General features: G+C 43.4%; 1 protein-coding gene across 1 annotated transcript in view; it reads left to right on the top strand.

Moving 5' to 3' along the window:
• LOC122805677 (glycogen phosphorylase, muscle form) overlaps positions 1–24193 on the top strand; it is a 761024-nt gene that overhangs the window by 31464 nt on the left and 705367 nt on the right. The window lies entirely within an intron of this gene.

Raw genomic sequence — 24193 nt, 5'->3', positions numbered from 1 at the left:
ACGTTATTTACTTCCTTAAGCTCCCTGCTCCTCTTGCTGCTGTTTTCTTCTCTTTACCCTTTGGGTATCCAATTTTACCATTGTTATTATTATTTTTTAATGGAGAAAAATACTAATAGTAATAAATAAATCTCTCTCTCTCTTTTTTTCTTTTTCCTTGGATATGTCTGACAAAGAGACTATTCCCCTTGAAACCTAAGGGCTCTTCAGGTTTCAAAAGATGTAACAAATGTGAAGGAAATATGCCCAATTCAGATGGGCATACCTTGTGTGTGTATTGCGTAGGCGTAATTCATTTACAAGAGAATTGTGCTCTCTGTCATGGCTTTTCCTCTCATACCTTAATGGAAAGGAAAAATAAGCTGTTAAAAGGCTTATTAAAATATACTTTTGACAATGCTGTGTCTGGATTATAAGAGAACTGTGGAAGCGGGAACTTCTTCACACAGTTAAAAGAAGAGCTCGGAACCGATGAGAATTTCTAAATCTTCCTCTGCTCTGAAAATATCTTCGGCACTGGGAGAATTGTTGGTGCCTAGCAAAACTCTTTTGCTACATTCTGATGCCTCGACTCCGTCTGAGCCGTTGGTTCCTAGGACTTCAGAATTACCTACTGCACCGAGGATAGTGTATTGGTGCTGTGGTAGCGTTGTCACCTCACAGCATGACGCTGTCTGGTTCGATTCTCAGCTAGAGCGTCTTCTGCGTGGAGACATGCTTGATTGGGCGTACCTTCGTTGGAGGTTGTGCATCAGAGCTGGTAACTCGGTACGTAAAAATCAACTACCAATCATTAGCGGACCGGAGTTCCGCTGTGGCGATCCCTAACTGGGAAAAGCCGAAAGACACAAACAAACCGAGGATAGTGTATTCTCCTTCTAGAGTCCCTTTTAAGGGCACCCCATTCATAGAAGTCAGACGTTCCAGATCTCCTTCCACTGTTTCGGTGAGGTCCTACTAAAAGTTTATCAGAACAGGACATTATGAGGTTAGTGGACCAGCTCCTAGTGGCTAGAGGATTAACTTTGGTTCCAGGCCAACCTGGCATCGAAACCACTCATTCTTTATCTCCTCCTTACATTCCTCCTCCAACTCTACCGGAACACTTGGAGTCCTCTGTTCCGACAGTCCTGGCTGCAACTGAGTCATTCCGGCAGCTTTCCAGTCTTCGGTTCCCACTACAGGCTTGAGCTTCTTCGGATCTTCTGCACCGAGGAACTCCCGCAGGCAGGACTCTGAGGTCGGTTCCTGGCTGCATGATAGCTTTTCGGCTCCGTCTGAGCCTTTCACGCCTCTTGGAGCTTCGGCCCTTGTAGTTCGAACCCAGGCTCCAGGTGCAGAGGCAGTCTCCTCAGTGTGGGATGTGACTCCGGTTCTGAAGAGGTCCCTTTCCGATCCGGGCTCCCATCCCTCTACGGGGGGGGGGGGGTGCCTGTCTGCCGTATCATGGAGAAGGCACTAATTCTTGGAGATTCTCAGTCGTTGCCTTCCCTGTCGGGACAAATATCTTCTCCTTCCTTACGCCTGAGCTGCTATTGACCTCATTCCCCAGATAGAGGGTGCAAAAGCCACAGGTAACTCCCACCTTGGTGGTTTCCTCTTTGCATACTTCTGTGGAACCCCCCCCCCCCAGAAGAAGTCCCCGTGAAGAGGAGGTGCAAGAGGAAGCACCTCGACTCCCTAGAGTAATCTTATACCGAGGATAAGGATTTCAGTGAAGGCGAAGGGTCCCCAAAGTCACCCCCTGAAGATGGTTTCCTTTGGGGACATCCTTGAAATACTGAAACCAAGGGGGTGACTGGTCTGCCACACAATCTTCAACAGAGGAATCTGTATACCTGGTGGCTTTTCGCACCAAACCTATTCCCAAAAGGTCTGACCATATTTTGTCTGCACCAAAAGAGGAACCACATTGGTCCAAAGGAATCCCTGTTGATGCTGTAGTGGTAGCAGCAGCCACCAAAAAAGAACTTGCAGAAGAGAGTCCAACTATCCATCCTCATAACAAGGAGTCTAGGACCTTGGATAGATTCGGGAAGCGTGTTTATGCTTCAACAACCTTCGCTTTAAGGTTGTTGAACTATATGGCACACTTTACCAGGTTACAAGGAGACCTAATTAAGGAACTTTCTAACACTCTGGCAGGAGCAGTTGCTGTGGAGGTTCAGGATAAAGTCTCCTCCCAGCTTGCTACCCTTGAATCCATCTCCAATTCATCCATGAGGCTCATAGCTTATGGAGCCGAAGGGACATCTAGAGCAGTGGGTTCAGGCATATCCACCAGACGGCATTCCTGGATGCGCTTATGTGACTTTGCAGAGCCATTCAAAGCGTCATTTGCCAATGCACCTTTTGATGGATCTACCCTTTTGGGCCCAAAAGTTAAGGAAACTTTGACCAGAAGTGAGCAGGATGGCAAGACTCGGATGGCAAGACTCTATCTGCCGTGGGCATATGGTTCTCTGCCGTGGGCATATGGTTCTCTTCTCCTCAGCGACCCTAATCAAGGAATCAGAGTAGTGGGAGACTATGGCTTAAAAAATCCAAAGGGCCTTTATATGACTCGCATGGTAAAAATTTCCTCCGGGGCAGAGGGGGAAATGGTGGAAGATGCTGCCCTAGGGGCTGGAATGGACTGCAAAATCAGGGGTCCAGGGAATCCTTCTCTGGTACTCCTTATCAGCATCCCTAAAGGGGTGCCCGATTGTCTTCCTCTGGAGACAGTCTGGGGGCAATTATCCCTGCACCTATTTGCCTGCCAATTATAACCTTGGACAAATGGGTGCTTAATATCCAGAGGCTACCAAATCCCTTTGTTCATGAACCCAAAATCTCAGAAAAAAGTCCCAGATGTTCCACCCAATCAATGGGGAAACAGCAGCGTTAGAAATCCAAAAGCTGTTAGACAAAAGAGTCATCCAGAAAGTCCCATCAGACCAAATAGGATCCGGGGTTTACTCAAGATTCTTTTTAGTGCTCAAAAAAACAGGGGACTGGAGACCGATTTTGGATCTCAGACAATTCAACAAATCAGTCCACAAAACCAAATTCTGGATGGTGTCGGTACAAACCATACTTCCTTTCTTGGAAAAAGGTGACTGGATGTGCTCGATAGACCTCAAGGATGCTTATTACCATGTAAAGATGGAAAAAAGCTCCAGGAGGTTTCTACACTTCTGGCTATGGGCCAGTCATTTCCAATTCAGAGCACTGCCCTTTGGACTTGCCACAGACCCTCAGGGTGTTTACCAAATGCATGGCAGTAGTTGCGGCTCATCTCAGACTGCAAGGTTTTCGAGTATTCCAATATCTCGATGACTGGCTCCTCACTGCTACCACCAGGCATCACTTAGAGAAGGCAAGGGACTATACCCTCTCTGTTTGCACATCCCTGGGTATTTCAATCAACCTCAGGAAATCCCAGTTGCAACCCACACAACATCCGGTTTTCATAGGAGCGCAACTGAACACTGTCTCAGAAATAGCTTCTCTCCCTCCAGAAAGACTTCTAAACATCAGAGCTCTGCTGAGACAGATAGTCCAGCAAGACTAATTCTTCAAAACCTTGGGTTCAATGGCCGCCACAATTACTGTGGTTCCCCTTGCAAGATTCCACATGCGAATACTGTAGTGGTTACTAGCAATGCAGTGGTCTGTAGTTCACCAACCAGTTTATGCAAACAGGACCTCAAATGGTGGCTTTGTTCAGATCAGATTCTCCTGGGCCGACCCTTCACTCTACCTCAACTCCAAGCCATAGTGACCATGGATGCTTCCCAGATTTGGGGGGGGGGGGCATTATCTGGGGAAGACAGTTCAAGGCACATGGTCCCAACTGGAGGCCAACCTGCACATCAGTGTTCTAGAGATGAGGGCAATGCTATTAGCGTTGCAAGCATTCCAGGATCCCCTTCCTCTTCTTGGAACAGTTGCATTTCAAACAGACAACATGGCAGTGGTCTGGTACATCAACAAACCAGGGGGGACCAAGTCATATATCCACTATGTCGAGAGGCAGTCAAGAGTGTGGAAATGGGCAATTTCTTCCAACCACTTTCTCATTGCAACACACATTCCAGGAAGTTCAGATGTGATAGCAGACAAATTGAGCAGGACTATTCGTAGTGGCAGACAAGATTTTTCCGTCTATTGGGCCAACCTTGCTGAGGCCTTTTTGCCTCTCCCCTAAACAACAAATGCAGAAGTTACTTTGCCCTAATCCCTCCTTCGGGGGAGTCACCCAGGGACGCTCTTCTACACAATTGGCCTCCCAGTCTATTATATGCCTTTCCACCAATTCCATTAATCTCTCAGTTCCTGAAAAAAGCAAAAATGATGAAGAATACCATAATCCTCATTGCCCCATTTTGGCCTTGACAAGTCTGGTTTCCCTTCCTTTGGCCTCGCCTGCTACAGGAACCATGGACTCTGGACCTGGCTCCAGACCTGCTAACTCAGCATGGTTCACCCAAACTTGCAACACCTCAAACTGACTGTGTGGTTTCTCCATTCCCCATGATTGCCAGGTAAGCTTCTCTGTCCTCACCAGTCCAATGTATTGTTATTGCACATCACAAACCTACAACTAGAAAACTTTATTTGAGCAAATGGAAAAGATTTACCATATGGGCTTTAAATAAGGGACTCGATCTCTTCAATGCCTCAATTGAATCCATATTAGACTTCTTGAATACTCTCTTTGAATCTGGTTCTTCTGCCTCCACTATAAAAGTTCAGTAGGCAGCAATTTCCAATTTTCATTCTGGTCTAAGTAACTCTTCCATAATGTCCCATAAACTGTACAAAGCCTTCCTTAAAGGATTGTCCTTACTCAGACTCCCTTTTAAAGATCCAGTACCTCCATGGGATTTGACTACAGTCCTACAAGCTTTAACTCAAAGCCCATTTGAACCAGCTGATTCTTGTCAATTAAAGATTTTGTCTTGGAAGACGACGTTTCTACTAGCCATCACCACTACAAGGAGAGTCTCTGAGTTACAGGCTGTATCATGCAAATCTCCCTATTTGATTTTTCATACAAACAAAGTTCAATTAAGAACAAATCCATCGTTTCTACCAAAGTGGTTACTGAGTCCAAAATCAACCAGTCCATACATTTACCAACCTTTTCCCCCAAATTTTACCAATCAGGAATACCTCCAGCGTTAACTAGATGTTCATACAGTTATGTTTTTATCTCCACAGCACTATGGAACCCCGTAAATCTGACCAATTATTTGTGGCCTTCTGTACCTTTAAAAATGGGTTGTGCAGTCTCAAAGGTTACCTTGGCTAAATGGTTGAGAGACTGTATTTCCTTTGTCTTCACAAAACAGTTAAAGCTTATTCTACGAGGTCTATTGACACATCAGCTGTTTTTCATGCAAGAGCCTCTCTAGATGATATCTGTGCAGCAGCTACTTGCTCCTCTCACCATACCTTCATTACAAACTACAGACTAGACCAAATATCGAGGTGTCGAGCATCCTTTGGCTCTATGTTGCTTTGGATTATTCTTCCATGAGACCTCCCAAGGTACATAAGTTGCTTGGGGATTCTGTCCCACCATCAAGGATTAGGTGAAGATTAACAACATCAGATAAAGAAGTTATGTCTTTCCATAGTGTTCCATCTGTGTTGTTCATCTTAACCAATCCTTAACATACCTTCCCACCATCCCCCATCAAGAAAAAAAACATTTTTTTTTTTTAGTAGGCCGCACTGATTCTGTTCCAGTTTCTCATCAAAAATCCATAGATGGCCTCATCTTCTTTCTTTATATCTATACATGTATATGTCTATAATTTCTAATGTCTGGCTATATTCTGCCATCTGGCAAACTTGATCTGAAGTAATCTCTGTGAGGAGCATTATGGGTAGAGTGGGGCTCGAGAGTTTGGAGAGTGTGAGCTGGAAAAATGATGAGTAAGTCTGTTCCGAGGGTTCGGAACCGAACCCACCAAGGATTGGTGAAGATGAACAACACAAATGGAGTGTTAATGGTAAGGCATAGCTTCTTTTTCCATGAAAAAAATAAACTTTAAAATTTCTTCCTTAAATAAAACCATGACTGAAGTTACTCCTCATACAAAACTACTTGGCCTGACAAATCAAATACAGTCTTAAATTCGATTTACATATCTACAGCAGTATCAGGAAACCCATACAGAGACAGACTAGGTACCCTACACAGACAGATTCTGCCAAGGTAACTCTCTAGCTGCCACTTACCTCTGTCCTGTATGAGCCCCTGTCATGACCAACCTACAAGCCTCACTTAATTCTAAACTTGAACAGTGCTAATAAAAAAACGCAACTGGCTTGAGATTCCTCACCACCTATCTATTGTACTTGGCTCACTTTAATCCATAAAATCATCCATAACCCATCTGGCTGTCCAGCAGTTAGATCCCTTCTCCAATACTGTGTTCCAAATTGTCCCCTTTGGTCAAATAATCAGCTGCTTGCCATCTGCAAGCCACAAAAGGCTGCTGGGGTCGGTCTGTATTAGAGTATAGAGCTTGGAATAAAATTCCTATATCATTCAAGTGTGTCACAAACACCCATCTTTTCAAACCGTTCTTAAATGACTTGCTCTCTGCCGCCTGACCTTGTCCCTGCTCCTATTCTGGGACTTATAACACTTAACCTGCTTATCCCCTTCGAATACCTTTACTTTATTGTACTTCCTAAACTACTATACCTACTTCTGATTGGAACAACCAAATTGCTATTCCATCACTACTTCTGTGTTAACACTCTCAAACTTGCTTATCTCCTCGAATACCTCACTCTGTTGTATTTCTTAAATTATTCCATCTTACACATCACTCTCTTGTCTAAGGTACAGGGATTGTAAATTTAATGTTAGTGAATATCAATACAAATGTTCTTATACTGACTTATGTTATGTATTCAGAGAAACTGCATTATTAAATGTATTATTGTACATATTGATTGCATTAAATATAATATCTTGGAGCGTATCTAGCCTAGTTGTACCACTGTATCCTTTGCTGATTTTTTCGATTTTCCTTTAAGTATCCAGTGTGCAGACATGCAGTGGGTGGATATAATGTTTCCCTTCACTTTCCTTGCCTTTACTATGGCCTGTCCTAGTATTATTATATGTATGTATGTATTATATGTAAGTATGTATTGCTTGTTGACTGTGTTTGTTTGCACACCCTTCTCTTCTAGTCACAAATTTTCTGATGTCTTTTTGTCTGCTTATGTGTGACATTCTGTATTACTTGATGGCAGGTGTAGTTGCTATTCTTATATTTCACTGCGGTCAAATGACATGCACTTCCCAGATGGTACCACTTAAATTTACTTTCTTTCCTGTTCCACACCACAAATGTATCCTCACTGTGTATTCACTTCCAGACAACCTCAAGAAGACCGTTAAAATTCCCTTTTACAGCACTGTCCTCCAATGATCATAGTTAAATGTTCTGACTTAGGAATTTTGGAATAACATTATGATTTTTTCCGCCTTGACCTTGCCTTGTGTAGATTTGCTGATGTTAGGGCTGTTTTTAACTGTTAGTGTCTGTGATTAAAGCACTGACCCAGGTGTACTGAGAGGTGCTTCTCACAGATTCAATGTAAGGGACTCTGCATCTTTAGATATGTTGTCAGAAAGACATATACATTTTTTTTTATTTTGTATAGCATATTGTGATTCTTGAGGACATTTTAGTGATTTTTAGTTTTGTGAAGCTGTGAAATGTTCCCCTGGTGTAGCCCCCTGACGCATTTTGTTGTGTAGAGGAAAAAGACTGCAATTAACACGTCTCACTTCTAATTACTTCTGTTTATAGAATTTGCTTGATTTATGTGGGGTCTTACGATTTAAACAATCACTAAGATCTCTTACACTGTAAAAGCATCTACATATGTATTAGTATATATGCACATGTATGCATTATTTGCACCCATGCATGAAAAGCCAGCAAAACTGACACTGTTATAACTGTCAGAGTTCACGTCTGTTGCTATCCTGTCCTAACTGTGACTTTTCCTCTCTGGCCTCAGCCAAACCCTGCTCTGCATTTACAAATCTTAGCATCCACGGTCTTTGGATGGTAAACATTCCATGTCTCCACTGCTCATTGAAGAATGTGTTCCCCTTGTTTCTTCTTACACTTTTGACATTTTGCTGTTTTTTTATGAGCATTCTGCTCTGTCATTCATAAGTTCAAACCTTCCACTTTGTATTTCTCATTTGTATGCTTTTTGTAGCTCCCATAATCCTTTTCCTGAAGTATGACTTAGTCCAGCTTTAGTGATACGTACCCAAGCTTGTATCACTTCAGTCACCCTTCCTTGTTACCTTTGCTGTCATTTCAGTCACATTCATTCTTTAGGGCCTTGAGAACTCTGCAGAGAGGATATGTTTTTAAACAGGGGTACCACAAAAGTTGGCTTCAGACATTAGTCGGGAGATAATGGGGAAAAAAGGAAGATGTAAATGTAGACCTCTGTTGGGTGTGGAATTATTTCAGGGTTAGTAGTAGACCTGAACAATAAGTCCCTGCAAAATGTTGGATAAAGAATTTGGAAAAGCAGTGGCGATTCTATACACTTTTTAGGTAGTATGGTTGTTGTTGTTGTGTCTTTCGGCTTTTCCCGGTTAGGGGTCGCCACAGCGCAACTCCGATCCGCTAATGATCGGTAGTTGATTTTTACATGCCGAGTTACTAGCCCTGACGCACAACCTTCAACGAAGGTATGCCCATTCACGCATGTCTGCACGCAGAAGACGCTCTAGCTGAGAATTGAACTGGACAGCGTCTTACTGTGAGGCGACAACGCTACCGCAGCACCACCATGGATTTTTAGGTAGTATGGTAGTCTAGGATATTCTGAAGAGCAATTTGGTGATTTTTTTTTTAAGGCAGATGAAGCAGTTTACAGAACTGCAGGTGAAATTCCAGGTTTTGTATTTAAAACTTTGAATAGCCAGTTTGTGTTAGAAAAGGGTGCTTTGACTGATGATGAAAGCCTGTTACCAATGCCCCAGCACCATAGTAAGTGAAAACTTTGAATAGCCAGTTTGTGTTAGAAAAGGGTGCTTTGACTGATGATGAAAGCCTGTTACCAATGCCCCAGCACCATAGTAAGTGATGAAACTGTGTTATAAAATTCAGATAACATCATTAAACCGAGGAGTGGGAATTATTGTAGTAAAGGTTTAGTCTATATAGCAATGTGTTCAAATTGCAGTAGTTTTACGTAGTGAAGATATTTTACATAGTGTCGTAATATGTAAACATGACTAAGATTTTTTTAAGCTCATCTTTTAACTGATGACATGAAGATAGGTGCTACAGTACAGGATGAAGGGAAGAAGTTTAGCTGGGAGGAAAGCACTTTGAAGAATTTGGAAAGGCTGACTGAGGGGACTGGATGATGAAACTTTGTTTATTACAAACATTTGCAAAGTGCAGCACTTGGGACCTTTGACCCTCTCGGGAGCAGTACTGATGGCAATCGAACAGGACAGAAGCATCCAAGGGGAGTTCATGACACCGTAGCTTGGACAATGAGAAGCAAAGTTGGAGGCCAGTACTGCCATATAGAATGCAGGGGTGAAAGGCTACAGATGCAAAGAGGCAATACTTACATTCTCCTGGACAGGTGACACCTGAAGTACAGTGTACATTCTGGAGGTCATTCAAGTAAAGGGACGTGAGGCCGTTGGAAGGAGGGGAAAAGGATTTGACCAGCAGCCACGGCAGTTATGAGCTATTTGCAGAAGAGAGGAAAAGAAACTGAGGGACTTGATATGTAGTTGCAAAATCCTATCGGGCTGATGTTACAGGCAGCAGATTGTAGGAAAATCTGCTGCCTGGATCAGAGAAGGAATGAGCAGTCTGTACATTTAGAGTTAACTACCAGAATTGATTGTGGGTAAAGAAACTACATGGTCATTAAAAAGGACATGAAATGAGTGGAGAAAGGGTGAGAGAGAATAGAGGGTCAAATGGGAGTATAATTTTAACTGCATTTGAGAGGCAGATTAAGTAGGGTTGTTGTTTGTCTGCCATCAGGAAAATGAATATAATCCTGTCCAGCCCACAGTTACCGTGAGTAAGTGACATCCGACACACCAGGCTGTCCCTGTAAAAACACCTGAGGTTGAGCCTAGATATTACTGTGACAGCCATGTCCCTATTATTTCATCAAATAGCATTTCATTGGAAATCCCATTAATCAAACTGTTTCTGACTGAGATTGCATTATGGTAGAGATCAGGAAATTTGCCCTTTCCCCACTGTAGTGCGATTTCAGAGTTGCTATATATAATTAGCAGGGAGTTCAATGAATGGTATTTCTTATGAAATGCCATTCGATGAAATAATATAGGCTATTAACAGCCATGTTTGTTGTCATCCCATATTCATTGCCAAAGTTTCTTGTGGTTTGGACATTACATTTACCTTTGCCTTGAAATGTAGTGGTCCCGATGACATTCATATTAGGTATTCAGACAGGAAAACCCTCCAGATGGTGGTTAATTCAACAAACAAAACATTTTTTTTAACAGTTATATTTATTTTTATTTTGCATTGACTTTGTGGTTTGTTTAGTAGCCTTTGAGGGTAAATTATTTAAGTAAAAGTAAACCAAACCACTTGAGGATCGCATATGCTCTGTAAGAAGGAGTAGAGCTAGACAGGTTATGTGAACCTAATCGTACGTTCTAGTCTGTGTCTAAACAATACTATCACTTCAACATTCTTCCAGAACTACTGAAGCTTTACGTATGTTGTGCAGCTGCTGAACAAATTAGTATGATTGCAGTATCGTAAAATAAGAGAAATGGACAGAGTAATTAGGCCAACCGTTCCTTATCTAGTGTCAGAGGTTGTGTTTGTAGGCAACATTTTGCAGAACATGCTGGGCAGTTTGCTGTGGATGTTGGCGTAGTAGGGAAAATAGATGTTTCTGTTGTGTGTAATTAGGTTGCTGAATGTACGGCATGGAAAGGCAGTAATGCTAATTTTAATATGTTTATAGTTTCATAGGATGTTCTTCATGTTTCACTGTTGCTGTCATCACATTTGGGTTATCCCTGTCAGGGTAGCCCTCGGCCGGCCTGAATACCAGAGACTTAGTATTTCTTTGTTGGTTGCTGTCGCTTGAGGACTGACGTCATGTCATCAGTGGTATAAAGGAAGGCAGCTGACACCATTACATCAGTCTTTCTTGCTGTGGAGCTCAAAGCAGAAGCAGTTTGCACGAGTGCCGGTCGGCCGCTACCTGAGTTTCATTTTTGAATTGAAGTTGAAGTCTTCGAAAGCTAAGTACTCCATTGGGGATCTTTTTTTCCTGCGCTAACCGATGTCAGAAAAAGTTATTTGCCTCGCCTTTGGAAAGCAAATACCACACCGGGACTTCCACTCTTACTGCGTCACTTGTCTAGGCCCACACTACGATGTCCCTCGTCGGTTCTGTGCTTTAATGCCAGAACTATTCATCGTTGAGCCCTTATTGTAGCCATATATTTCCGATTACAGTCCTCGAATTCCAATATGTCTTCGGTAAGCCATCTGACAGCAGATCTTCTGAAAAAACATAAAGATAAAGACAGAGACGGACCGCACAGGACCAAACCTTCCGACGACGCTACCGCCAAGCTGGTCGTCAGTCCTCCGGAATTCATGAGGCACTTTCACAGCCCCTGATGCCCGCGTCAGTTAATTCGCAGGCCGTTATGGAAACCTTTTGGAGTTCGGTATGCCGCAGAGCTCTTCTTTGTCTAAGGATCCTGCTGTCGTCGCGACCTTGGATGGGTCCGGAGCTGCTGTGCAGGCACCGGCTTCCAAGGAAGTCCTTCGCAACACTGAATCTAGACACAAACCGACATCTTCTTTCACGGTTACCTTCTTTCTAAAACAACCGAGTTCCTTAGGCCCAGAGGTCGAACCACCCCCCCCCCCCAAGAAACTGACTACCAGCCATTCTCTGGCACCTGCTCCATTGCTTCAGTCACAAATGCTTAAAATGGCAGAGGTCCTTATCATGCTGATAAAGGAAAGCCAAGCCACTCCCTCCAAAAGAAAAAGAGATCTGTCTCCAGTAGTTTTGTCTGAACAAGAGTCAGATGAATCCGATGCATCTGACTATGAAGACATGCAGCCCCTCTCTCTACATATGAGGATTGTGATGCAGAGGAATCTATTCCTTCAGCTTCTCCTCCAGAGGATTTTTCCTTTGGGGAAAACCCTGCATACTTTGAGAGATTTCAAATGGGCGAGTCAAGACTACCCACAGTCTAAAAAGAGAGTCAGAGTTCCTGGACCTTCCACAGCACAGGTCCTTAGCCATCCCCCCAGTCCTAGATGTGGTGGATGAAGCCTTCCTTGAATCCATCTGGACTCTAGACGCCCTCCCTCTTGCTCCCAGAAAACCAGACGGGTACTACAGAGTCCCTGACTCTCACAAATATCTTTTTAAAAACCGAACAGTGGACCCTGAGGTTATTTACTCAAGGCCCAAAATGAGTTAAAGCTACTTCAGCTAAGAATCCTACCCCCTCAGACGGGGATTCCAGTGCACTGGACAGATGGGTATACACCCCAGCTACTTTTCCTATCAGGGCACTAAATTGTCAGTTCCATATGCCTAAATATCAGCAACATACCCTGGAACGCCTTAAACAACAAATTTCCTCCTTTCCTGCATGGGCAGAATCTACAGATTTGCAGGAGTTAATGCACTCTGCTGATCAAGTAACTAAACACACTTTGCACTCTGGTTTTGACGCCCTAGAAGCTTCTTGCAGGGCAGCAGTCACTGGATCTGTCGTTAGAAGATATGCATGGCTTAAGGAACAACCTCTGCCAGACCATGTCAAATCAGAACTGTTGGCTGCACCCTTGCACAAAGATAACTTATTTGGTACTAAAGCAGAAGAGGTGTTAAAAGTTGGAAGAAAAAGCAAAATCTATGCAGACTGGTAAAGATTTCTTACAGGTACAGCCCCTTCAGTTCAGCAGGCATTTTCCTTCCAAGCACTGGTCCTTTCCTGCACGTAGTAAACAGGACCAGCCTAGGCCCCGTGGAAACAGACGTCCAAGACAGCAGTCCCAGGGGTTGCAGAGATCTAAGCAGTGGACTGCCTCCACTTCAAAACCAGGGAATACTAAGCCATCCCCTTATGGTAAGAACTCACAATGACTCACCCCCTCCCGACCTCACCTCTGCCCACCATCACATACCCCTAGGAAGACAACTCTCCTGTCACTCAAGCACCTGGGCCACCATTACCAAGGACCAATGGGTTCTGAACATTGTGTCTCAGGGGTACAAATTCTCCTTCCACACCCTACCAACCCCAAAAAGGTTCCCAGATCTACCACCAAATCAGTAGGCAGAGGCTCAAAAGCAAATCCACACCCCGCTGTCCTTGAGAGCAGTAGAACACATTCCTGCAGAGCAGATAGGCCAAGGCTTCTACTCCATACTTTTTCTGGTACCCAGAAAAGGAGGGCACCTGGCACCCCATCCTTTATCTATCCATTCTAAACACCTTCCTGGTGATCCCAAAATGCAAAATGCTCAGCCTCCAGCAGCTGTTACCCATGTTCTCCAAGGACGTTTGGCTAGCCACCCTGGATCTGAAAGAGGCCTACCTCCACTTTCTCATCAGGGAGTCTTGCAGAAAATATCTTTGCTTCAGGGCAGGATCTCAACACTTTTTCAGTTCTCTGCACTTCCCTTTGGCTTATCTACTGCTCCCAGAGTTTTCACAAAATGCATGGCTTTGGCCATTGCTTTTTGCAGACAAAGAAGTATTCAAATTTACCCCCTACGTAGACAACTGCCTTATTCATGCAGACTGCCAGGAAAAGCTGCTCGAGGACCTGGCCTTTGTAAAGGACCTACTAATCTCCTTAGGGTACGCAGTCAATGAAAAGAAATCCAAACGGGTACCCACCAAAAGGATTATCTTCCTGGGAGCAAGTCTGGCACAGCATCCCATATGGCGTGCCTAACAGAGAAACAAAGTTTCTTATCAGCTTACTTCTCTCAACTGGCCACCAGGCCCCAGCTTTCTGCAAGGGAAATCCTGCAAGCCCTGGGGTTCATGGCATCTTGCATACTTGTTATTCCATATGCCAGACTGCATATGAGGAAACTTCACTGGTACCTAAAGAGCCTTTGGTGTTAACACTCTAAAGATCTGGAAACTCCTATTATTCCTTGCCTGAGGAAGGAGCTTCTTTGGTGGGCAACAGCCTGCTCCCACAACAAGGGACTGCCAGTCTCCCCAGACCCCGCTGCCTAGACCCTCGCCACAGACGCATCAGGTTATGCTTGGGGTGCACACCTGGATGGCAGGTGCATACAGGGACAATGGAACCCCCAGCAACTCCCTCTGCACATCAGTCTAAAAGAGATGATGGCTATGCAGCAGGCCTTGATGGCTTTCAAACCCCTTCTCTCTCCAGGGGTTCTCCTGATCAAAACAGACATCACTACAGTGATGTGGTACATCAACAAGCAGGGAGGGACTCCTGCCCGCTGTGCAGGCTGGCCATGACCCTTTGCTTTACAGTCTCTTCCATGCAACTACACCTGCTAGCACAATACCTGCCAGGCTCTCTCAACTCCCTGGCAGACCAATTAAGCAGAAAGCTTTTGGATCCCCATGAGTGGCAGCTCAACAGAAGCATCTTCTTACTAACAACTCAGAAATGGGGAACCCCAGAGGTCGACCTCTTTGCCTCCAACACCAACCATTAGCTCAGCAAATTCTGCACCAGGGAGCATCACTGCATGGCATGGAAAGTGGATGTCTTGTCCTTCCCCTGGGTAAACCTCTCGGTCTATGCCTTTCCTCCCCTACCTCTCATTCCCAAGGTACTGATCAAAATAAGGGAGGAAAAACCAAGGACCATTCTCATAGCTCCAGACTGGCCCAGACAGCATTGGTACCCCTTGCTGCGCAGCCTGTCCCCACCGCCCCCATGGAATCTTCCTCGGATTCCCAACCTCCTAACCCAGAGGGAAGGGGATTTCATGCACTCCCAATTGCAGACACTCAATTTGGCAGCTTGGCGTATACCCTGACCAATCTGCCACCCTCAGTAAACAAGTTCTGTATATTATCCAAGAGGCCAGATGCCCTAGCACCAGAAAGTCTTATGCAGATAAATGGAAAAGGTTCTGCACCTGGATCCAGGCTAAGGGGGCCAATATGGCACAGCCCTCCCTCTCATCCTGGATTACTTAGTTGACCTACTACACAGTGGCCTCTCTTTCTCCTCTCTAAAAATTCATGCCTCTGCTATTTCAGCTCATTTTCCCACTGAGCAGCCTCTTTTTTTTTTTTTTTTTTTTTCTCACTGTCTCATTAAACAGTTCCTCAGAGGGGCTAACAACTTGAGGCCCCCCAGAAGGGCACCGACACCGGCTTGGGACCTTAACTTTATTTTGGAAAAGCTCTCTCTGCCTCCTTTCGAACCAGCTTCTTCTGCTGAGCTAAAATTTCTCTCCTGGAAGACTGCCTTCCTCCTGGACATCACTTCAGCCAGTAGAGTTTCTGAGCTGCATGCACTCATGGCAGTGGAACCCTTTATTATCTTCCATGCAGACAGGATATCCCTCAGAACTAATCCATCCTTCATGTCCAAGGTGGTGTACAGTGTGGTTCTCAACCAGTCCATCCGTTTGCCCACCTTCTTTCCTAACCCTCAAAATAAGGGGGGAAGGATTTTGCACTCTATATGTGCACAGACAGCTCAGATACTATCTGGACAGGACTAAACCCTTCAGAAAATCTGATCAACTGCTGGTTAGCTTTGCTTCAGGGGCAGAGGGCAAAGCCATCTCCATGCAAACCATTTCTAAATGGATAGCACGTTGCATCCATTTCTGCTACACACAGCATGGCAAGCCTCCCCCCAAGGGGGTCAGGACACACACCACCAGAGCAGCCTCCACCTCTGCAGATTTCCTCAGAGGAGTCCCCACCAGGGACATCCTAGAGGCTGCCACCTGGACATCTGTTCACACCTTTACCAAACATTACTACCTGCCTCTTTTCTCCAAATCCAGGGCAGGTTTTGCCTCTGCAGTCTTGCAGGGCATGTTAACCAGCCCCCTACCTTCCTTGACTGTCTCCACTCATTTCTTCAGCTTTGGGAATCTACCCAAATATGATGACTGCAACAGTGAAACACGAAGAACATAGTACAGTTGTGTACACTTACCATAAATGTAGATGTTCGAGTGTCTTCACTGTTGCAGTCCTGGTTTCCCTCCCTCCTTCCCCCTTTTTTCTTTTTGTTACCTTTCTTCTTTGTTGTTCTGCTTTCCTTACAAGGGACATATTGGTATTTATTTTCCAGTGGTGAGGTTCTGCCACCAGACCCTGGCGTCCTATTTTGGGGGCTCCTGACTGGTTAGGGCAAGAAAAACTGATGTAATGGTGTCAGCTGCCTTCCTTTATACCACTGACGACCTGACGTCAGTCCTCAAGCGACAGCAACCAACACAGAAATAGTCTCTGGTATTCAGGCCGGATGAGGGCTACCCTGGCAGGGATAACCCAAATGTGATGACTGCAACATTGAAGACATTCGAGCATCTGCATTTTATGGTAAGTGTACACAACTGTACTTTCATAGATTAGTAGGTAAACTGCCCTTATGGGCCATTTTAAGATTAGCCAGTTACCCATGTGAGAATCAAACTCTGCACCATGTGGATGTAACTGGGCACAAAAGGTGTCTGAGAAATGCAGTGGTCATAGATGGCCATCTTGCAGCTCTTGTTTATCTCTGTATATTGCTTTCTTTCTTTCAGCAGTTGTTGTACGGATGCAAATAGTGAGAACTGACCTTTCTAGTAGAAAGGTGGCATTCCTTTTTTACGGCTGCGTTACCACATAGTTTTTGTCTTATTACAGTGCTGAGACTTGGTTTTGCTAGCTGTGATTCTGCATTAGGTTGTTTGCTAGGGCAGCCATACCTCTCAACTGTCCTGATTTTCACAGAATGTCTAGATTTGGGTCTCCTATTTTGGTCTTTTCCTCTTAAATGTATGGTTTTCTGTCAAATCCATTAAGGACTGAAGTCACTAAGTAGTGATAGGCATCTGAGTTTGACTACATACCCTTTAAAACACATGCTAATGCAAAACTTGATACTATATCAAAAGTTTAAAAGAGCACTATTTAAAATTGTCCATATTTTTGGGCCTTTGCTCCCACATTATTTTGGCTTTGTCCAGATTTCTTGCACTAACAGGTTGAGAGGTATGGACAGCCATCTTTTATTCGGTTATCTGCTGTAGCAGAAAATACTGGTGTAGAGTCATTCTAGTTCAAGTCTGAACCTAGTTACAGTTTTGCTCCGCAAAACAAGACTATGTAATTCAAAGGGTTTAGTTGAAAGTTTGCTTTGGTTTGAGTCTTGCACAAGAGCATGAAACTATTTTTTATACTTTTTGTGTTTTAAATATCAGTATATCAGTTGAGTCAGAGGGTGACCTTGAATTTGTCATTCCCTGCTGTTTGCTTCTGTTGTTACAGGTACAAATGTTTGTATAAGCTGGTTTAAGCAGAATAACAGTAACATAGTCCGTGATCCGTTTTTAGATAAATCATATAAACGCAAAATGTAGGCATTGCTTAATTCTTGTAACTTGTATACCTGTAGTTATTTATGTTTGCACGAAATACATTTATATGTAATCTGTGACCTTTTGTAGTACTGGTAGAGAGTGTACAAGCCCCACACTTACACTAGGTTACAGTTACAAAACTTGCCGCTCCCTTAGCTAGCTTGAACAGGTTGTCTCAAGCTTGCAGGGTGACTTTTTTTTTCATCCATTCATGTTTATTTAATTGCTGTCAAAGTAGGTGTAGTGCGTGTGCATTATCTATGTTACATACATGTTGTAGCTTACAAAGCATACTGAAGGCGGATGTCTTGGTTCTGTGCAGGTTATTTGCAGTGCTAAGGCAAAACCAAATGAAAGGCAAACTATTGGTGAATAAGATGCAGAAGTATTAAGAGTTCCACTTCAGTCTGTTTCTACGCCTGTACTGATTCTTCTCTGTAATAACAGACTAAATAATTTTCCAGGCAATGATCTTTATGCCACAAGACAGGTGACCCCACCAGACAGTTTTCCCAGTGTACTAAGAAGCCAGCATCTTTGCCATCTCTCTTTCATTTGAATAGTCCCTTTACCCTGGGTGGGCACTGCATTGTCTCTTTCAGCAACGTCTTCCATGTAAACCGCAGGGCAAACTTCTCTTCCTTTGCTATGTGCTCAGAACTGCAACACCACATACCCCACAGCAGTTGTTTGGAGTGTTGAATTCCAGATTGTAATGTGGGTAAAAGTTCCTGACAGAAATTCAAGGGACTAACAGTCAGAAAACCAAAAAAAAATCAGTTTCTCTGTTACATACATGCCTACTTCGAGGCGATCACTGCTTGACTTACAAAGCCATGTCTGACCCAGCTCTGTTTAGAAATGTTACATCTAAAGAATTCCCAATCCCTCCGCTCCACACCCTTCAGAGACCTCAGCCTCACAGCCACAATCAACAGAATATGCTGGAAGGACAGGTTCATAACCCAGAGACTGCCTATGCTCTGGAATAGACTTCCCATACATGTCAAGCAGAGCACCTCACTGGCCCTCTTCAAGAGAAATCTTTGAGTGGATGGGAAATAGAAAATTCAACCCGGGGACCACTCCAGGGGCTCTGCCCGACAGAGGCACTGGGAACTAAGGTCGGGTGGCACAATGCCAGGGTAATCCTATGGGCTAGGCTTGTAAAGGCTCTAGGGCCATTAGCCTAGTACACACCTATGAACCTATTTAACACAGAGATTGGAGTATCATGGCATATTTCCATTACTCTGAGATACAGTAATCTCTGATTTATGTGTAATTATCAGAGGTACTGGGGGGGGGGGGTGCAGTGAAGCAAGCACAGATTTTTGCTGTTGGCTATCCTGTACCTGTTTTGTGATGACACTTCTGAGTGCCGATCAGTAGTGCCTTGGATTTTTGGCATTGAGGCTATCTATATGTGTTGTATGTGGTGTGTTTTACAAACCTCCACCTGGTAAATCCCAGTAAAGGGTTTGATAACGACATGTTTAGTATACAGTATGGAGATTTGCAGTCTTGACACATCCTTTGGAGGAAAATAGAACAGCACCGATGATGTAAGTGCTACATGTTTTTATTTGAATGCACTCCTCTCCAAAGTACAATAGCTTTACCTGCAGCTGTCCTTTATTTGCCTGTTATAACAAATGGTACTAAATGGCTCTGCTATGTAGTCATTCCTACAAAACCTTTGCAGATAGCTGTTAAGGAATTGAGAACATTTGCACGTCTCATTAACTGATCTAATAAAAGACAGGTCATTATCAATCTATAGTTTGTCATTTAAAATCGATAGTAGTTCCTCACTCAACGTGTTAGTTCAGTTTGGGTCTAGCAGATATTTTGAAAAACTACATCACCCATAGATGTGTATTTTTTTTTTTTTTTTTTGGAACCAAGTTTAAATGATCATAACTCTAACTCTTAATTTATTAAAGCACATTCATGTAAGATAATGTGTGTGTGAGATGGTACCTATGTAGTTAATGTTTAACTAGGGTAAAACATTGATCCACGCGAACCATTTTCAGACTCCAACTGGAAACACTAATAATAAGAGGTTACATTTAGAACATGAACTTATTATTCAGCAGTGACAGAAATGTACACTGAAGTTGGTATGAGAACTGTGGTACGCACAGTAATATTTAGATGTAATGCTAGAATTCACCAGTAATATAAAAAAAATGAAATTATTTATATATATATATATATATATATATATATATATATATATATATATATATATATATATATATATATATATGCATACATATATATATATAGAGGCAAGAGAAAATACAAGATCGTAAGTCTGACTAGTCTCGTATGCAAGACCGTGGAAAGAATTGTCATATATCTGATAAACCATGGCATAGAAAGCCTACAGACATTGGATCCTTTCCAGTTCAGCTTTGTCAAAGGCAGGTCATGCCTACTTTAACCTGGTGGATGACTTCAAGAAGGTCACTAAAGATATGGACAAAGGCAAAACAGTGCACACTGCCTACCTTGACACGGCCAAGGCGTTTAACAAAGTAACTCACTCGGCATTGTAGATAAACTTGCAAAATTAGGCATACGCCTTGTATCACCTGATGGATATGTAGCTGGCTCACTGATAGGGCACAAGAAGTTAGGATAGGGGAATCCACCTCCATAAAGAGGCCAGTTGCTATTGGAATCACACCAGGATTGGTGCTGGGGCCTCTCCTTTTTGGCATCTACTTTTCTGAATTCAAGGCATCAAGGGCATCTGGCTGACTAGGTTTAAAGATTACTGCAAATTAGGCAGTTATTGAAAGGCACGCATTCCCTGCAGGAGGGCCTGACACAGAAAAACAATTGGTGCCAAAGCTGTAGAGTAAAATTCATTGTGAAAAAATGCATAATATTATCCTTTGAAAAGACTGCCATCCTTGGAAAGTACCACATTGATTTATACACTTCTAAAAGTAGACCCATTGGTCTTGGGGATCTGGGAAAACATGCTCACAGTGACATGATCTTTGACCGCAGTTTGTTTTTTTGTGGTGTGAAAAACATTTTATGTTGTACAACCTACAGGAAGGACAAGGAATCCACATCTAAGGAAGTCATTGTTCCACTGTCCTCTGCTTTTGTAAGACCAGTCATTGAGTATAGAGTACCTTTGGCACGTACCTGACTAGGCAATTAAAACAGCTAGAGAGGCCACAGAGGTTCCTCACAGAGAATACAGGAAGTAAACAAGTCCCATGTGGACCATCTTAAAAGGCCTATCCCTGTAATCCTACAGACTACTGCATGGCTAGTTGCACATGCCTGCAAAACAAATGGCTTCAGAAATACCTGCTCTAAAGACCTAAACTTCATCTGTGACATAAACAGGACATATTGGGTGGACAGGCATGGCTCTCTATCATTACTTCTTCTCTGGAACAGACTTTCCGTCCATGTGATGCAAAGTTCATCTCTAACCATATTTAAACATAACTTGGACTAATGGATGGGAAATTAACAAATTTAGGCACAAAAGTTCTAAAACATGGTTAATGGACAAGGGCAACCAGTGAACATTTGATGTATACAATCCTGTATTCTAACTGTAAAATTCATTGGGGTATTGACATGTCTGTAATATCTGGATACATTTGGGGTAAGATTGGCTAGGCTCAAAATGGCTCTTCATGCTGATAGCCTACTAACCACCTATGGGGCGAGTGTGGGGGGTGCTAGGATTACTTGACACATGAAATGTGGGGCAAAGGGGAAAAAATATTTGAGGGGAGCAAATAAATTTTAGAAGGGATACATAGTTCCAGATAGTGGCTTGTGGCAGGAGTACTAGGGGTGGCCCATTGGTGCAACGGCTAACATTGTGTCTGCACAGTATGAAGTTCTCCGGTTCAGTTCTTGGCTGGGGTGCCTTCTTAGTGGAGTTTGTACATCCTCCGTGGAGTTTGTACATCCTCCCTGTGTTCCCATGGGTTTCTTCCAGGTACTGTGGCTTCCTTCCACATTCCAAAGATGTGTCTGGAGCGTTTCTCCCTGGGCCTCCACTGAAAATAGCCTCTGTCCTAGTCAGACTTTCCCGGTCAACAAATGTTAAATAAAATAATTTTTTTTTTTTTTTTTTTTTTTTTTTTTAGGCTGCATTTGAGTTTGTATGAGTCTGAGTCTGTTTTGGTTCATTTGGGGAGGGATTACCAGGACTGAGGAGCCAACACTGAAAAGTTGTGGTCTCTCCTCTAGTCTGGTTCTGGGCTTGAAGGAAAGGTCTATAGGAAGGTAAGGATCTGAGATTGTATGTTAAAGTATGTGGGGTAAAGAGATTGGCAACGAAAGGGATGGAACTGAGGTTCAGCAATTTCTTAGTAAGAGAGGTTAGTATAAGTGCGTTTCTTTGTTCTAGTATAAGTGCATTTCTTTGTTCTATGGGGAGTTATCTAGCTTTGGCTAGAACTAGGCCGGGAGGCTGTACCAGGGGCAAGAATAATGACTGTGCAAATATTGGTGACTGCGATTTGTAGGGAAAACTTACTCTTTTTGGAGGCGGTGATAATTTAAAGCCAGGCTATTGTGTTGGGCGAGGAGTACCCATTTACCAATTTCAGACTTAACTTCATAGGTTCATAGGAGGTGACTAGGCTAATGGCCTTGGGGCCTTTACAAGTCTAGCCATGTAATACCCATCTTCTCTAACTGACCTTGGTTAGATGGTTGTTATTCGCAGTGCGAGTCTATGATCAGCACCAACTGCCCCTGTCCATGAAGGGACATAAGTGCCTCCTCTGGGATGAATTTGCAGTCTCCAGTTGTCTAGGTTGTGCTTGAGTAAGGTCATTGAAGAGCTCGGCTTCACGTGACGTGGGAGTTTATTGCAGAGGTGCGGCAGTCCCTGAGAGAGAGATCCGTCCTTCCAGCATGTTCTGTTAATGTCACAAGCTAGGTTGAGATCCTGGAGCGAGTGACTCTTGTCCCATTTGATTTACGGATGTGCAACATTTCCATTAGGGCAGGGTCAGAGAGTGCTCTGTAAGCCAGGCAAAAGTAGCCGATCAGAAACCTTAAGGATACAGAGTACAGGGACAGGGCTTTCAGTCTTTCCATGTAGGTCATGTTTTGGAGACCCTGAATGTTCTTGGCGAGAAACCTCTGTGGTTTCTCCAGGTGCTGGAGGTGTGTGATGAGGTACATGCAGAAGGGAACATTTTACTCTTAGTGGTCTGAGGGTCGAGTACAGAGGAGTTATAACATCCTTAGTCTTAGATGCAATGCCTTTACCTATGAGATGCACAGTGTAGAAGGCTTTCTTTCCCACTATGGATACATGGTGATTGAAGTTTAGATTGCTATCAACCTGTGTTCCCAAATCTTTCAAAACTGGGTTTGAGCTGGGGGGGGAGGGGGGAACTGTCAGTATTATAATTTGCAGGGACTTCCTCTTTGCCAAAAGGGAAAGTAATGAACTTTTTGCATTAATTTTAGTCTGTGGCTTTGGCACCAATCAGTTGTCTGTGTTAGCCCCTTTAGTGATATATTAACATAGTTTGGGGACTTGATGAGTGCACCTAATTTGCAGTCATCAGTGAACTTGGTAAGCCACAGGCCATCTGTTTTCACCTGGACTTCCGAGAAAGATCTCAGACAATAGAGGGCCCAGCACCGATCCTTGTGTTAAGCCACTATTAACTGGTCTGCTGGTAGAGGTGGTATCCCCAACTCGGACAGTATGTGTTCCATCAGTGTGCCAGTTGGATACCCATCCTAGTGATGTATGGGTTAATCCCCAGCTGGGAGAGGTTTCTCAAAGATACCTGAGTGGGGGATTGTGTCAAAAGTCTTGGCTAAGTCATGCAGGGCTTTGCTGACATTCTCAAAGTCCACCAGGTTCAGTAAGCATGATCTACCCTTAACGAAGCCGAACTGGGCCTGGTCAAGAGTTTGAAGGTCTCCTATGCCCTTGTTAAGGTCCATGATGATTCTTTCCATGGTCTTGCAGATAACTGGTCTATAGTTCCCCATGGTCAGGTAATGGACCCCCTTTGTTCTAGGGGATTACTGTTGCTGTTTTCCACTCTGCTGGAACAAAGCCAGTGCTCAGGCTGAGGTTAGAGAGTGCCAAGTGGTACTGCTAGGTCTTGTTTTAGATTGTTTAGTAAGAAAGAAAATTTGTTTTTTTTTTTTTTTTTTTTTTGGTTCGACTAAAACATTGAGTTGAGTTTCTGTTTTGTTATTTCTGTGTGGTGCTGGAAACCGAGTTGTTGTTCCATTCATAATCCTAAGTATCGGAGGTGCTATGTGCTTTCAGGGGGGAGGTGTTTGTTATTGCAGGTTGTAGTCCATTCAGGCTTTACATTGGACAGCATATGCAAAGTTCCAGAAACCATAAAATTTTTTGTGCTTTGACGCTCCTTTTTAGTGTGTGTGTGTGTATATATAATGTGTGTGTGTGTGTGTGTGTGTGTGTGTATATATATATATATATATATATATATATATATATATATATATATGTATATATATATATTTATTTCATAGTATGGAATTTGTGAGAGAA

Source organism: Protopterus annectens, chromosome 6.part1 (assembly GCF_019279795.1).
Source record: "Protopterus annectens isolate FY-2018-M chromosome 6.part1, PAN1.0, whole genome shotgun sequence".
In the NCBI taxonomy this organism is placed as follows: Eukaryota; Metazoa; Chordata; order Ceratodontiformes; family Protopteridae; genus Protopterus; species Protopterus annectens.
Note: the sequence above shows the minus strand (reverse complement) of the source record. Positions and strands in the feature narration are given on the sequence as shown.